Source organism: Bombus pascuorum, chromosome 16 (assembly GCF_905332965.1).
Source record: "Bombus pascuorum chromosome 16, iyBomPasc1.1, whole genome shotgun sequence".
Taxonomy (NCBI): Eukaryota; Metazoa; Arthropoda; class Insecta; order Hymenoptera; family Apidae; genus Bombus; species Bombus pascuorum.
Genome location: NC_083503.1, coordinates 6,102,321 through 6,111,290, shown reverse-complemented (window position 1 = coordinate 6,111,290; position 8,970 = coordinate 6,102,321). Strand labels below are relative to the sequence as shown.

General features: G+C 33.5%; 1 long non-coding RNA gene across 1 annotated transcript; it reads left to right on the top strand.

Annotated features, from left to right (window-relative positions):
- Positions 1 to 6,615: 6,615 nt before the first annotated feature.
- Positions 6,616 to 8,691, top strand: LOC132915195 (uncharacterized). The gene is made up of 4 exons (XR_009659799.1): positions 6,616 to 7,474; positions 7,666 to 7,840; positions 7,914 to 8,154; positions 8,363 to 8,691. It is a non-coding gene; the product is annotated as an uncharacterized LOC132915195 (long non-coding RNA).
- Positions 8,692 to 8,970: the final 279 nt, after the last annotated feature.

The window sequence follows — 8,970 nt, the reverse complement described above, 5'->3', positions numbered from 1 at the left end:
GTAAATCTGTCACCTATTGCGGGAAGTTATGGGAAAGCCTGATTTGGTCACGTACGACGTTGCCTGCTAGGAACTCTCTCTCTAGGGCGGCTATCATCCTTTTCTAACCGCCAACATAGAAATTGACCAATTAACAGCAGCGCCTATTTCCCTCACCCTCCGAGTGGAGGCTTTCTTTGACGAATCCGATGATCTCGTGCCCTTAGGCACACCCCGTCATAGTTTTCCTCTGCAGCGTCGTCGCGACGGAAAGTCATTCTTTTCTGGCAATCCGATTAGCTAAGAGTCAATCAAGCGTTCCTAGTATCACGAGTAGTAAGTTGAGTCCGACTTAGACTTTGAAGCAAAGTATATTCGTTATCCCGTTGACCGTGGATTCGCTATATCGAACCTAGGGCCATTGTCATTAGCGTCCAGCTACCGCGTCCGATTGTCAATCTTGTATCAGCCATACTTGTGTAATAAATATCTGTGCGACAACCATGAACAACACTGGTGAAGATTCATTAAACGCCCCTAACGTCAACCCGACATATATATATATATATATATATTGTTATATTCCTTGAAATGAAGAGAAATTGAAATGAAAAAAAAAACCTAAAATTTCATAGGTAGTCCAGTTTTTATTTGTTATATATTTAATTAATCGCACCATACATTTCATTAATTTTGAACAAAAGAGGAAGAAATATATAATGAACAACATGCGTAAAATTTTGTCTGGAAAAAGGGGCAATTATTACATTTTTGAAATATAAATTAGACCAAAATCATAAAGGTTATACAAGTATTATTATATATCGGATTTAGGGTTTTATCCATTAATTCCTTCTGCCTCTTATCTAATTAATTTCTTTCAGTCCCTTTCACGAAGCTATTTTACATTTCGTATACTGTAATAATCTTTTTACTATGCTGCGATCATGCTAATTCTGAACCGAACTTTTAATAATTAAAACGTGAATGATGTCAAAATTTCATGCTTTGAGAATTTATGTTATTTCATTTCATTGATTTATGTATGCACACATATTTCAATATTGAACAAATTTTTTTATAAAAATTTATGAACAAATTTATCAAAATGTATTGTACAATCTACAGTTACCAATTTTTTTGTTTTTCGGAAACTGTTTATCATGCGACAAAAAATAGTAGAATGTAAAAGATGCGTCGTGTCTAAATCTACAACTTTTTGGTATAATCAATACTAAAAGGATAATAAGATTAGCAGATAATCGAATACAATCGAGTATATATCGATTATATAATTATTTAAGTAATTTTAATATTTAAGAACCCAAGGGTACCATTTCCTCTTATCCAATCGAGTTCAAAAGTTGCTTAGATTAATTTTGTATTAGCTGAAACTATTCGGGGAAGAAGGTGGCGCGAAACAAACCTTAAAAAAGATTGTCAGATGTAAATAAGAGAATATTAGATTTTTATTCGGTAAAATATTAAAAGAATGCTGTATCATTCTAAAGTATTCATAAAACTCTTGTTCGTAATTTATTAGTTGCTTATAAATATGAAATTCTCCTTTTTCTTTGCGGTTTTGTCATAACGGATGTACACCACAATCTTTCCTCCTTTTGTTGGTACACTTCTTCCTCTTGTTCGTCCAGAAGTACCGCTCTTATAGGTAATATAATAATATAATAATAATTAATAATATAATAATGTATCGTGTATAACTTCAACCTGACTGCCACATTCATCTCGGATACATCCAATCGGATACAACAAATAATAACGCATGAACGTCCGAACACGGCACGGTCACTGTACGTTTTCGTATAAATGGATCTTAAGTGGATCTATATTGCGAAGTTCTTACGGTAAAAAAAAAAAAAAAAAAAATAGAAGAAGAAGAAAACAAATGAACTGTGGATGAAATATTGATATATTATATCGACAATTGTACATATGTTTGCTATTTCTGTAAATGAGTGTTACGTATCCAATATCCAGTGAATCCAGACGCTCACAGTGTTGATTGTTGTCGCGAACGATTATACTCGCCTCTAATATATATCTGTAAATTCTATAGAATTTAGGACACCACTTTGCCTGTGTTTACTGGGAGTCGGTCGAACGATATAAATAGAGAAGGACAGGGACTTAGGAAGGAGAATAAAACAGGATTTCGAGAAGCGAAGATAGAGAACAACGAAAATGAAAAGCAAGTTAAGAGTTAGAAGGAGAAGGAGGAAGAGAAGAGGGATTAGAAGAGGAGATTTTAGGAGATACGGAAGAAGACTTTAGAAAATCGATTCTTGAGTTTTCACGACTCGATCGCCTGAATTCTAAAAATATCACAACGTTACACACACACACACACACACACACCTAAAATCTTGTTTGCATTAGGCAATTTTTGGACGAACGATTAAGTCGATGAACCTTAATTAGGTTGTTCGAATTCGCACATGTAAATACAGTTTCAAACAAGTTGGCTTTTAGTCGTTCAACCAAAAATGGTCCTAAATGACACGGCGGAGCGTGTCGCGTAATTTCTGAATAATTACACAACTGTTGATTTGTGGAATAGTCTTTATTCTTTAGACTTAGTGTTTTATTACAAAGGTCAATATTGTGACTGAATTGGAATTAGAAATGGAACTGTTTGAACGGTCTCGTACCATCAAAGAAGAAAGCTCGGCGTGGGTGTTCCCTTTGGAACTCAGAACGCGGATTCGTTGTCCACACTTTTTGGTGGAAAAGTGAGGGTAACGATCCGCGATGCCCATTGGTAAATGAATTAGGTAGTAAAGACAAGGAGAGCTAGATATGACTCGTGGGCATCCTTGTTTATGGGAAAAGTCTTATCTTGCCAGGTACCCGCTTTCTCCGTATTAGGTAAGAGTCGAGTGCAACAAACATAAACCGAAAATGTTTAAGTGAAGAAAACTGAAACTGAACAAATTCGGTTTATGTCGTCTTCTTAGGCCTGCTGCGAGTTATTGAAACAATAGATAGGTCTTGGCGTCCGGACTACGGGGAATCTCGCAAGGACCGTCACATCTGGCGTACCACATGGCAAAAAGGAAAGTTGATTCGTGACAAGCGCGACGTTTTGTGACGAGTGACTATAGTCGCGTATAGTACGTACATATATGAATAGCATTTAATAGAGAGCCACTATAGTCGTTCGTCGTAACGGAAGGAAATAGTACAAGAAATTGAATACATTCAATACATTTTGACCATTGTAACAGAATCAATACGTTTTGACCTTATATGTCGAAACAATGCTAATCCTTATTTAACAATATTTTGATGCATTTTTAATGTTTGCATTACCCAATCTAATTTTTTCACATCTTGGCAGTAAACTTTTCAACGGTTTAAGGATCCGCTATAAATTTTAGGATTTATTTAGCTAAGATTCTGCAAAATATTACAAACAACTTTTATCACGTTGCTTCAAAATCTAAAGTTTTCTGAAAAAGAACAGACCGAAATTTGACGTTGATTTATACTTTGCTTCAGTGCATAATACATATCTTTGTAAAAAAAAAAAAAAAAAAAAAAAAAAAAAAAAAACTGACAAAACATGGATCACGTTGCGTTCGCTTAACTTCAAATTTTAAATCGAAATCTAATAAATATTTAACAGAATTTTTTCTCACTATATTTTGAACAATATTACACATTTCTGAAATCAATTATTTCATATAGAAGGACGTAGCAATATCAAAGTTTAAATTACTATAATCCTACTAAAATATCTCGTTACTGTAACTTCTTCAACATCCCCGTAAAATAGCTGAAAATGAAAAAGATATATCTGCCTGTAACAACGTATATTCGTACTAACTACCTTATCCAACTGTCGTGGCATCGTTTCGCGCAAGAATATAACATGGCATACAATCATACGAGACTAAACGTATGAATTTTCTCTTTACGTTCCAGATCGTAGACCATTATCCTGATCTATGCATGATCCGTATAAGCGGATATAAATATCGGCGGGAGAACAACAACGAGGTCCACCGACCTCCGGTCCTTCAAATATTATATTCTCCGCTACCCGAAGGAAGCATGATTGAATTGGATTTCGAACAAACAGCAACCGATGGAGTAGTGGCCGCTCCGGTCACAATTAGGACGCATAACAGAAGGGGTAAGGTCCTTCGGCTTTACATTTTTCTCTTATCTTATTTTCAAACAACATATAGGTAGGCCAAATAAAATACTGTGTCCGGACGGACACGATATTCTGATTACAGGTATGCAAAACCACGGACCAGAGCGACTCATATGACAAAGGCGAAGAAGTTCCCCATATTAGTACTAAATGTTTTAGATGTAGATGTTTTAGATGTAGATGTTGTAGATAGATGTTTTGTGTGTTAAAATAAAATTTTTTTTTTTATATTGGTTATTTTACAATTTGTCCTTGTGGACATTTGGTAAAGTGTCATATCTTGTAGGTGAAGAAAAAAAGATATGACCTACAAGATATGACCTACAAGATATGACACTTTACCAAATGTCCACAAGGACAAATTGTAAAATAACCAAAATAAAAAAAAAAATTTTATTTTATTTTATTTTGGCGGCTGCCAATTAAAATAAAATATAATAAAATGTCGTGTCAGTGTTGTAACCGTAGGATTTGATGTTTGCCTGTAAATTACTGTATAGTTACGCAAAATAAAAGAAACACCTACGGTATGTCGATTTTCTTTCGATTTTCCCTTTATCCTTATATTATCTATATTATATATGTGTAATATACGTCATGGTTCTAAATCCGTGTGAAGTCAGGCAAATTCTGTGACCCAAGATAATATGGAAATCAAGAATAACAATATTATTTATATTGAGGGTATTATAATTATATACTATAATAGTATATAATATTATAATTTACAACTACATAATATTATATAGTGCTTTAAGTTAATAGTGTTATATATTAAGACGTCCTTAGTGAGGAGTCCCCACACTTCTAGCAGCAAAATGACGTTCGGTCCCGCGCGATTCTTCTGACGATGGATATAATAGCACGTACATGTTCCGTATACTTTGTAGTTGCAGGCGACTGACTTGTCGAGGTAAGTCGCAACTTTAGAGTCGCGCGCGATCCATAATCGCGGTAGTACGAATAAAAATTGTGCCATATTCGGCAATGGATTTTATAATCGCGTGGCTAGTCGCAAATGGAAAGCACGCTTCAGACGGCAACGTTGGAAGACCAGAAAAATAAAGCTCTTCTGTCTCACAAAAGAAAGATACGTACATATGTGTTTCCTTATTCTTTCAAATTTTGGCGCTGCTGCGCCAATTTACGGCTATTAAAATATGGAGAGGACTTGGAGAGGTATTATAAGGAACTTTATTCTAATATTCACGTAATTGCTCGCCACGTGTGATACTCGCCAGAGATCTAGGGCATAAGATTTTCACACTGCGCTTCTCTCTTTTCTCTCAACGGAGTCCTAGGCCATCGTACAACGCTCGCATACATACTACGAAGGGGATACATACTTGTGTGTGGTTGTGCTATACGTTACCTCCCTCTCGCACGTACAATACAAATGTACCGTATGCCGCTCTTAGTTTGAAAAACCTGACTATGAAGCGGGAAAGGTGATAAATGATGAACTTTTGACAATACTGATAACGAGTCAACAGTTCAGTACTTTCCTCAGAATCTTGAGGGAGAAAAATTACCTAGAGAAAATAATAACAAATTTGTTAAGTTTATTAATATATTCACATCGTAGACCGTAGGCGATACATTGTATGTCCCATGAGACATGCGACATGCCGCGAGACCAAGCGCCGATTTTCAAATTTTATAGTTGGACATGGATACACAACTATCTTGCGACTATACTATTATTATCAGTACCAGAAATGCGTTCGGTTGCCGTCGATCGTTTGGTAGTCGACATATTATCTTTGAAGAGAACGCTTTGTATATAGTAAGTATCTATACTAATAAATTACATGTATGCCTTTAACATTATCATTTTGTATAGTGCTTCTCCCTATAATATATATTAATATATAATATAAAATTTAAAATTCATTTCTGGTGACTTAAAGGACATAAGTATAACTTGTATGACTTGTGTATGGCTGTGCATTACGTTATTTGCAAATTAATTAGCAACAGTAATTAATTTAAGTTTCTAGTATTATCGTAATATTAAATGATTATTCTTAGGAAGAAAATTACTCTGTACGTGCACATATCTTAAGTTGCTAAAAGTTAAATTACAACAAGACATGTAATGGGTTAATAGTGTACGATAATTAAAAAGAGTGTCATTTTTTATAAATTACGAAAAAGTTACTTATATCTGAACTAAGAAATGTCATAAATATCATAAAACGGAAGCAGAAGAAATAAAATTGAAAGATAGAATGAGAAAGAGTAATATTTTAAACGTGAAGGTTAGGTGTTAAATTCTACTCAAATCAAATAAAATATTTAATTAAATATAAAAAGAAGTTAAAGTATTTACTTAGTTATGTTTATTCCAAATTGTTTGTTTCGATATAATTTTTGCAAAATATTAAAGAATATATACTTATGTAAATAAGAATATTACTTTCAAAGTCGAAACAATCATATAAACATTGATGTACGTGCATTATAAATTCATAATTTTATTTTATATACTTTGTTTCAGATAGAGAAATGAACATTGTTTTGCTCATTAGCAGTTGGTAGATAATGATGTTAAATCATGTGACGTAATTTGATATGCTAGTTCCCTTAGATGGGAACACTATCATGCATGTATACAACTTTCCAGTGAAGCAAATAAGAAGAGAAACCTTTGTTTGAGTTAATGAATTAAAAACTATTTGAAAGTGGTGTGTAGAACAGTATAAATCAGAGAGATGACAACCGAAGTTACATAGTCACAACCTTTCGAAAACTTAAAAGAATTATTCGATAACGTGGGTAATTTGAAACCATGACCGGAAATTGAATAACTACGAGATTCAACTGATTATGTGTACAGTGGTTTAGAAATAAGCGCAGAAAGAACGCAGTTAGAAAAATTGGATAGAGAAGTACATCCTAAAACGTTGCTTCGTCATGATATGAAAGGTGGCTGCCTAGAAGACAGGTAATAGAAATCGCTATATTTATCAATTCATATATTATACATAATATACCCGTGATTTTTCAGATTTATATATCGATCAGAATCTTATGATTCTTACCTATTTTATCACTGGAGTGTTATTGACACGTTTGTGTATTTTAGTCATCATTTCATAATTGCGCCACCTTTTGGATGGATTAATGTAGCACATAATCATGGTGTAAAAGTTCTTGGTACTGTAATTACGGAAAGAGAGAAGGTACCTGGGATGTAATACTTGAATCTCAGGAAGAAGTAAGAAGATTTGCAGATGCATTAATACTTGTTGCAAAATTTTATAAATTCGATTTTATAAGTCTGGTTGTTAAATATTGAAAATACCATTAAAAGTGAGCAAGTTAATAATTTAATTTATTTTGTAAAATATCTAACAGAAAATATTCATGAAGCAATTAGAAATTCTGAAATTATATGGTACGACGGCGTAACCAATGAAGGAAAATTCAATTGGCAAAATGAGCTTAATTACAATTGTTTCTGTTTGTAAATTTTATTTAATGTTCTGAATACAATGTTTCAGAGATTTCTTTTTAAACTGCGATGGCATTTACTTGAATTATAACTGGACGAAATCAAAATTGGAAAACGGTTTGGCACTTGCAAAAAATCACAGCAGAGATATTCATGATATTTATGTAGGACTTGATATTTGGGGAAGATGTTGTCCTGGTGGTGGTGGATTTAATTCAACATATGTAATTACAATATTACTTATTTTATTGTAGCATATAGTCATTTAATATTTCATTAAACCATTATAATCTACAGGCTTTACAAAAAATACGACACGAAGGACTTTCTGTCGCGCTTTTTGGTCCAGGTTGGACTCACGAATTTTTCGTATCTAAGACATTCCAAGAAATAGAAGATCTATTTTGGGCACAGTTGTTTCCTTGTTTATAGCAAACGGAAGTCAACACGAACCAATACTAGTTCTCAGCAATAATACCGGCTTAAAATCCATCGTTCGTTATAAATAAAGGGATTTGGTTACCAACTGGAAAAGATGGTAAGTCTACAAAATATAAATTGAAATATTTGTAACATAAAAAACAAAAAATAATTAAACCTAAAAAACATTTTATTAGAAGAATAAAATAATTGTAGGGATATGTAATGTCATTACATTACATTATTATATTAAATATTTATATAGCATGAGTTATGATTATACTCTAAATAAATGTACCTCACACAGATATATTTTTCTTGTTTAGAAAGCAGATATATATGTGTCTGGTTAACATTATGATTAGCTGCCTGTAAGGAATCTTCATTTGGACTAGACCAACCACAATAGCCATACGGACGACGATGCGCTAGCCACTAGCACTGCAATCGATAAGCAATACACCATACCCAAAACAACAGCACAAGAAATTAGAAGTATAATCGAAAAAACAAAAAACAACAAAGCACCAGGAATCGATCTAATCAATGGCAAAATATTGAAAAACCTCCCTCCAAAAGCGATACGACTAATCACTATAATATTCAATGCAATACTAAGAATACAATATTATCCTACATTATGGAAACAGGCACAAATCATAATGTTACCCAAACCAGGCAAAGACCCACATGAAGCGACATCCTACAGACCAATATCACTACTCCCCGTGCTCTCCAAAATACTAGAAAAAGTAATATACGCCCGACTAAAACCAATAATAGAGAGGGAAAAACTAATACCAGACCATCAATTTGGATTCAGAAATAAACACTCCATCACAGTACAAATGCACAGGCTTGTCAACGAAATAATACACACAATAGAAAACAAACAATATTGTACAGCCCTATTCATGGACATAGAGAAAGCATT